Genomic DNA, 8,413 nt, shown 5'->3' on the forward strand with positions numbered 1-8,413 from the left:
CCCCGGCTTATCATGTAGCGGTAGCTTTCGGAAAGGTGGAAAACATATATTTAATACTTGCGCCGGGTATTTAATGTTCGGCTCCGCCCGAACTTAGACTTTCTTACTTGTTAATTACTGCTATTATCTATTACGGTAATTAAAAAATACTTATGGACCGTTTATTATTTCATTACTTGAAGTACTTCAATTCAGATTGCTAAATCAACGCTAATTTCTTCATATAAGCCTCCTGTCTGTATGTCTATGAGTTTGTATTTCTTTTACTCTTATAAACACGCAAACATTTTTTGTTTAAATAATTATTTTCTGCCAAATTTTAATGTATGTCCATGACAAACTGGTTAATATTGGCAGCAAAAACTCAACAACGTCTCGCTAATCATCATAATTAAACAAAAGAACCAAACTTCGCCAGACATTTGCTAATTCTCGGCTGTAGACGCATTAATCAACTTAATTTTGGACATGGAAAAGGAGATTTAAATAAAATGTTGAGACTGTTTACACGGCAAAAAACATTTGAAAGTTTTCCATTGTCTGCTGAGGGGCGACAGCTATTGGGAAAACACCATGTGGATGTCGATGAGACCATGGAACCCATACAAAGTACATACAATCGAACTGCTTTTGGAGTAACTTTTTTATAGCCTGACTTTTTCGACATTCAGATATCGAATTTGGGCTGTACCTCTAATCGCGGAGCTACGGGTTAACAGCTAATATGGAGATTATAAGTAACTTTCATCCCCTGAAAGAGATCTTGAGACAAAAAGTCTAACCCGACTGAACTAAAAGTCAATTTTAATATCTAATTCCAAGGGCATTCATCATGCAGAATGAAAGACACAAATCCACGAAAAATTCAATTGAAAAATAAGCCATCGAAGATATGAACTTATATGTACATATATACTCAAATATACTAGGGCTGGGACTATCCGCATATTCGAATATCCCAATATCCATGTGGATTATCTGTTGGCATAGATAAAATATGGTTAATATGGATATCCGGTTAATATTTGTTTTTGCAATTTATTCGGATATCGGGTTTGGTTTTATTTTTACGAAACGAAATTTTTATTTGCCAATACCAGGCGGTCATACACATAAAGTAGCAAGTTTCCTATAGGAATAAAGTTGAATTTTGGAAATTTAAAACTTGTTGCTTCACATGTATGAGCGCCCGATATTGAGAAATGAAACTATGGTTTTGATCAAATAAAACAGTTAAATAAAAAAGAGTGGGATGGGGCCTACTTCATAAAATTGACAGGTGCGACAATTGTCAATTTTTCTATAAAGTATCGGAGCCAGAATTGTCAGCGACATTTTTTCCAAGCGACAGTGACAATACTGGAATATTGTCGATAATGGTGCCGACAATTGTCACTGTGACAAAATTGTCGTGAGAATAGCGACAAAACTAAATAACTCCGTCGGAAAATTTTCACAGGAGAATTTTGTAAAATTATTTATGTGATGATCACTTTTCCAGAATTTGAATATTTCTTAAAACTAAAATAATGCAAATGCAATAATTACATATAAATTTCACATGACTGGCGACAATTTTGTAAACGACAATGACAATTTGTCACTTTTCCAATGGAATTTCTCATGGAATTGAAGCGGTGGTGACAATTCTTTTTATGAAACAAAACATCCACCAAACTGTCACTGACAATACGTAAAATGCCTGTAGTTACAAAATTATCTCGGTCACTTTATGAAATAGGCGCCGGGCCGTCCTATGTTGCATTATATTAATCATATCTGATATCCGGAGACCTTAAGAAAATCCAGATATTCGGATATCCGAATGTTATCACAACTTCCGAAATATCCGGAATTTTCGTTTAGGTCACCGGATATTCGAATATTCGGTTTATTCGGATGAAATTCCCGCCCTAGTATGTATACACATAAGTTGGCCAAAATCAGCTAATTATATTTCTCTTAAAAACATTCCGGCGAATGTCTAATTTTCCGCATATCCCCGCGAATTTAAACAAAATACCGTGGATTTTTTTTTTAATCTAAATGTTGAAGTCAATCTCGTAGTCACTAAAAAACAGTAAGCATCACAGAACTAGTTTAACACGCTTTTATAATTTAAAAATTTCTAAAGCGCAAATGAAACAAACCCGAAAAAAAGAAGATGACTGTCTTTAGTAAAATTCTAGTTTCCTTGCTTCACTTCGTTCCACTTTTTTCTTTTCTATTAAAATCATTTACATAATAGATATGTATGTACTTGAAATACATACAACAACCAACCAAATTAAACTTTTGCAAAAAAAACATGTTTAAGAATCTTTGTGAATCATGACAAAACAATTAAAAAGATTTATCACTTATACAGTTCTGGATTTTCTAGATTTCTAGGTTGAAGTGCAAAGCGTTTGGGCAACTATAAGAATATTTTGAAAATAAATAAAAATGTACATAAAAGTACATAATAAATATGTACATATGTATGTATGTATTTATATTTCACAATTAGCCTTGAAATTAAGTTTAAAAGCAATTTATCCACTGAACATGTTAAATAATTGCCATATATGAGACATTTTTTTTTTCATATCGCTTAAAATTTTTTTTATGGGCTCTATACACGAAATAAGCTAACGCGTATTCGAGAAATTTTTTTTCTGTCCTTTTTTTCTTCGGAGATTCATATCTGTCAAAGTTTGAATTTTTGGATTGAACAAGTTGTGGAACAAATATTGTTAAAATCTGCGTTTTTCTAACTTTCGTCCGGCAATTGCCACGCCCATTTCTAGGGGTTTGTCGCCTTAAAGAAAAATCGTGCCTACTTACTATTACATCTGGATAAGTATTCGATCGGAATCCGTAATAAAATTTTTGCTTGTTGCAAAAACCCGATGTTTAACACCTTACCAAATATGTATGTCTCAACATAAGTTTTCGAAAACAAATTACAAAAAATTTTCACTCGTCATAAAGAAAATTATTTAAAAAATAGTTCTTGAAAAACGCCCATTTTTTATCGAGAATTAAACAAGGTTTACGATGGTATAATTTTAAATCCCTAATTTGCTGACCTTCACTATGCAAATCAACTTTAAAGTGTTCAACTGTTAAAAGCTAAGTTAGCTTTAGGATAAGCTTGACCATCTTATATGTAGAAATGTTAAGCTCGTTTCTTTAGCTTTCAAATTACGAGTCTCTACGATGAGCACAACCCGAGATATAACGATTTGAAGAAGTACATGATTAGTCAGAATCACGAAAAAATACAAACTTTCAGAGATCATATCTCCGAAGAAAAAAATTAACAACAAATTCCTTGAACACGTGTTAAAGCAAATCGGAGACATGATAGAATTTTGTTTACGAAATCCGTCCGACTCAGCCAAAATCTCGTAGATGGTTACAGCGCCAATAAAGAAGAAGAAGAAGACCTATGATTAGCCATCACATGTGTATGTATATAGTAAACCCAGTCAATATTCTCAGCATCTGTCTAAAGGTAGCGTATACGGATCTAAGACGTTGACGATTGATGTTGGTCTGCACTCAGCGTACTATTTAGAAGTCATTCAGTGTATTTTGGGTTTGTTCGATTAGCAATAATTTGTAATACTGCATTTCATGAAAATCAAAAAATTTATCTTAAACCTACTAAATATTGTTTGAGAGATTATATAACTTATAGAGTAGCGATCATAAGCTCCCGAAAATCAAGTGTCTAAATGAAGGACAATACCTAATATCTGAACAATAAGTTGTATGGCAAATATATGTACATATGTCGTAGTTGTACGATTTCGCAGGTTCTGATAAATGACTAATAACATTATTTAATTTTGATCATTTTGGTAAGCTATTTCTTCTTTTTCTGATGCCTACAAACATCGGGCCAATTTTATAATACCATTTCATTTTCATGAAAGGTATACAAAATTAGTTGTTTCTGAACAAATACGGAAATTAACTTCTTGTTTTTTATTGCGATGCTAAGTATGTATAAAATCAGCTACAAACAATTTACTACTACTACTATTAAATACCACTTAAACCTGAAATTGAACTTAGCAGTTAGCTGAGCTACTTTGATTTATAGCAATCTTAAGTTTTCAGTAAGTTTAAATGCAACTTTTATGTGCAACTCCATAAAAGTCTGTTTAAATTTGCAAAAAGACGGAAAAAATAAATAAAAGCTTAGAAGGCAAATATCGTCGATTAAAGTACAAAACCGCGTATCAACAAAATGCGAAATCGCGTATGTGAGGTTACATAAATTATTTTCTAGATTCGTAAACGCACTCATATTTCAATCGCATTTCTGGCTAGTATATTTCCATACGAATGGATAAGGTTTGAGCCAAGAGCTTATGGGAGCAAATTTAATTTTTGGCAGCAAATGTCAGTTACGCGGTTTTGTAGTTTAAAGGACGATATGCTTTATGTATGTATGGGCAAATATATACACTATCGAGCAAAAGTGAACACTTAAGCGTATTTTCTGACTCAGAAATCTCTAAGTAATGAAATAAGTCATAGAAATGTTTTTGGTCTTTATTTGAGGTTAGATTCTCTACAAAAGGACGTATCATATTTCTATCTTAAAACTGAGATATAAATGTGATGAAATAAGCCAACTTTCAAACTGCTACTGCTATCAGCTGCAAGGAACGATCTCAAACCGAATGAAATTTTGAATCACTTGTTGAAAAAAAAAATAAATTGTTACAGAAAATAAATACATAGGACGTAGTCCCCACTAGCCTTCACAACGCAATTGCCGTTGATTTTTAGCATTTTTTTGCTGGCGATGTTGTGCATTTTCTTCCATACAAAGTACGCTCAACGATTTTTTTATGATGGGCAAAACCTTCAACAAAAAAAATTGTGAAAAATCAACGGTAAGTCCTAGATACTTGAAACTTGCACTTTTTTATACTAAAAGTCAACGGGCTAAAAAGGCATACTCAAAATCTATCCAGAAAATCTAATTAAAAAGGTGGATTTTTTTTTTAATATTGCACAAAGCTTGAAACTTGGATTTATACGGTTTTTGTAGGTAGTGCTGTGCTGTAATATATTTATTTGTAAGTATATTTCACTTTAAGAAATAAATAAATAAAATAAATTGAATTAAATAACAAAATATAAGTTGTTAAAACATTTTACTAGATGGTGCGCTTATAATTTTGACACGGGGTGTACACTTCAAATAAAGGCAAAAAACCGATTAACCGATTTCTATAATTCTTAATTTTTTTTTTAAGTAAGAGTGATATCTCAGAGGTGGTATTATACTAATTTGCTTTGGATCGGAGCCATGGATCATGAAGAAATTAATGTTAATCTCAAATTTTTATATGCGATTTGAATTCAGTTTTCTTTTTTGCTTAAAAATTACTTGTCTTCATTATTGTTAAAATTATAGAGATTTAGGCGTGCAGAGAGCGTACGGTTGAGTGTTCACTTTTGCTCCATAGTGTATGCACACAATGAAATGAAGATAATTTATATTGCGAACTTACCTCTTTTGCCGCGCTGTGGTTCTTGTTGTTCTTGGTGTTGTTGTGATTCTTGTTTGACGCTAGCAACAGCACCTACGCTAGAAACTGGATGATTTACTATTTTTGTGTTGTTGATGCTGCTGTATGGATGATGGAATGAATTAATTCTACTATAGTTGATGTTGTTGTTTGTTTTGTTGCTGTGATGGCTGTGATTGTTGTCGCCGGAATTGACAATGACCAACGACAAAAGAATGAATAATACCGATGCGCGACTCATATTTGTGCAGTTGTGCAGCTTTTAGCGAATGGCATAGAATATTACGAATATTGCACTGAAGAATTCACGCGTTTGTTTGTTTTTTTTTTTTTGCTTTTCAAATAATCACTACTATTGTGTCTTATGGTTAAATGATGATCACGCAGCGTATATGATGACCGCCGAGTGGTTAAATGTATGTGACTGACCGTTTGACCGGTGCGCGATAAATGCGCTTATGCCGTGCTGATTGCAAGCGTTCAAACGAAGCTCAGCAAACGGCCGGCCACTCAAGCCAATGAGTTACAACGCTAATGGCGGCGACAGCGATGCTCCGAGCGTCTTGGGAATTGTTTCAAAGCGTTCGAAAGTGCGCAGTAAAGTACTTGTCGCTAGAAATTTGAAATTCAAATTAGACGCAGAGGTTCGTTAACGACAACAAAGGGGGGTTCAGCCGCACCGCTGGCAAAGTCGATAACGATGCGCGGCGAAATCGGTTGATCCGGTCCTCCGTTAGAAAGCTGCCGTGGCGCGTATACTTGTCGTTGATGTGTAACTACGAGTAGATATGTTTGGCGTATGCTTTTGACTACGAGTATTAACTGTATCGATAATTTGAATCAATAATAAAACAAATATACGGAAGGCAAAACTCGCGCATTACGACACACGGAGGAGGCATAAACAAGTTTCACTGTGGACACGCATGCGCATGGGCGCAACTTCACAAGCCTTTAAGTCGCTATGGTTTATTCGGTTTGTTGGATTATTAACAGGCCAGCACGCTGCCTCACAACTTTAGTAACCACAAGTGTAATATTGTACCTGTTCCGTTTCAGTTGGACGTTTCGCTTGTTACGTTTTATCGTACAATGCACCTTCACTGCACACGCTCACTTTCGACTATGACGCGCTGGTCCAACCGGCTCGAAGTGTGGAGTGGAATAAATATTTTATTCATGTAAATTGGAACGCTTTCTAAAAACAAATCCTCAAATGCACCGAATAAACACAATAAAAAAAAAAATGTTGCAGCTATAAAAAAAAAATCACATAGTTGCTAATGAAGTCGATGATGCCTGGCCTGCCATGAAGTAACACTATCCACTATTAGCTTCATCTGTCGCATTAATTTCCACCTGTCCCGTCTACACGTATGCAAATATGCTACTTCAGCCATTGTTGCTCAATAATTAATTAATACCAGACCGAAGAAAGCATTTTCGTTTCTTCATCTTTCATCGAAATATCGGATAACAAACAACACAAAGATACAAAAACACAAAAGATACAAAAACACTTCAGCTTTCTTTGTCCATTTTGGGCTGCGGTTTAGTTGCCTTCTTAGGCAGCAAATGCCACTCGTCGTTGTTGGTGCTTGATCACAGCGATACGCTGTCGTTATGTCGATTTAAAATTGTAACACTGGCAATACTAAATAACTATGCACCCGCCGTTAGGCGTCCCAGCTGTAAAGTTTATGTAAATTTTCCGGCTCGAAATAGCTGCGCGCGATCCCAAACTATCAACAGTGAAATTGTTATCAATCGAGTGTTTGTTATTGTTTTTCTTCTGCTCTGATTATAAACAGGAGTTGATGCGTGTTGCTGTAATAAGCTGTTTATTAGCATATGTACATATATTTATTAGCCATGAAATTCCACAGCAGCTCGCTCACTCAATCATCCTCTCAATTCGATTCAATTTTTCTCTCAAACTCTTTGGCGTACATATTTTTGCTCTACACTCGATTGAGCGGCGCTCTGATTGAAACTAGTTGCCTCTCGACTCGACTTTTCATAGCGTTTTTGGCCTCTTTGCGGTATTGCTGCACCGATGTTTTGCCATTAGCTCACTGGCAATCTTGCTGGAAACATCTTGAAATCTACTTCGCGCTCTACGTTTCAAGTATAAATCGCAATATTGTACACAACGCTAGCACTGAGCTGAACGGACGGCCGACTCTCTGCCTGCTTGCTTGGTTATCGAGGTACTAAATGTTGGCCAGACTTTTGAAAAAGCCATAAACTGTTTGGCATTCTCTGTGAACTGGTTGTCTACACTCTTTTCCCCTCACTAACATTTATTGTTATCGCAGCATTTGAGGTTGGAAATATTTTTTTTTTAACTTCTCTTTCCTCAGAGGCATATACATACGTACATATGTATGTAAGTATGTACTTACGTAGTCGTATTTGGCGAGCTACTATTTTGCAAATTTTTCAGGGATTTCTCTGAGCAAATTTATAATCTAAGCTGCACGAATTATAACATACATTCGTTAATTGTTTATTGTGATGGTGGTTTTTTAATTTTCAGCTTTGGATTCTAAAAAGCGTTACTATGTTCACTTGGCATCGCTTTCACAGTCATTAGTTAACAATAGAGTTAACCAACCACTTTTCATTACTTCGGTTTCAATTTACTAATGGTTGACTAAACGCCTGATTATGGCAACTTAACTTAATTTAACGAAACTTAGAACTGTCGACGTGGCATTAACGTTACGTTAAGTTTCAGCTGTTCAATTATAAGCAACATCCATTTAAGAGTTGCCATAATCAGACCACAAGAGCTGACCAATGTGAATCCATTATTTAGCCCATAGCTAAAAATAGCTGTTTTTCTACTACGAGTAATAAACTAATGGCGATGA

General features: G+C 34.9%; 1 pseudogene; it reads right to left on the bottom strand.

Moving 5' to 3' along the window:
- LOC108367938 (uncharacterized) overlaps positions 1-7,362 on the bottom strand; it is a 56,847-nt pseudogene extending 49,485 nt beyond the window's left edge.
- Positions 7,363-8,413: the final 1,051 nt, after the last annotated feature.

The sequence above is a fragment of the Rhagoletis zephyria genome, unplaced genomic scaffold, assembly GCF_001687245.7.
Source record: "Rhagoletis zephyria isolate East Lansing unplaced genomic scaffold, Rhagoletis_zephyria_1.1 Rzeph_scaffold_02869, whole genome shotgun sequence".
Lineage (NCBI taxonomy): Eukaryota > Metazoa > Arthropoda > Insecta > Diptera > Tephritidae > Rhagoletis > Rhagoletis zephyria.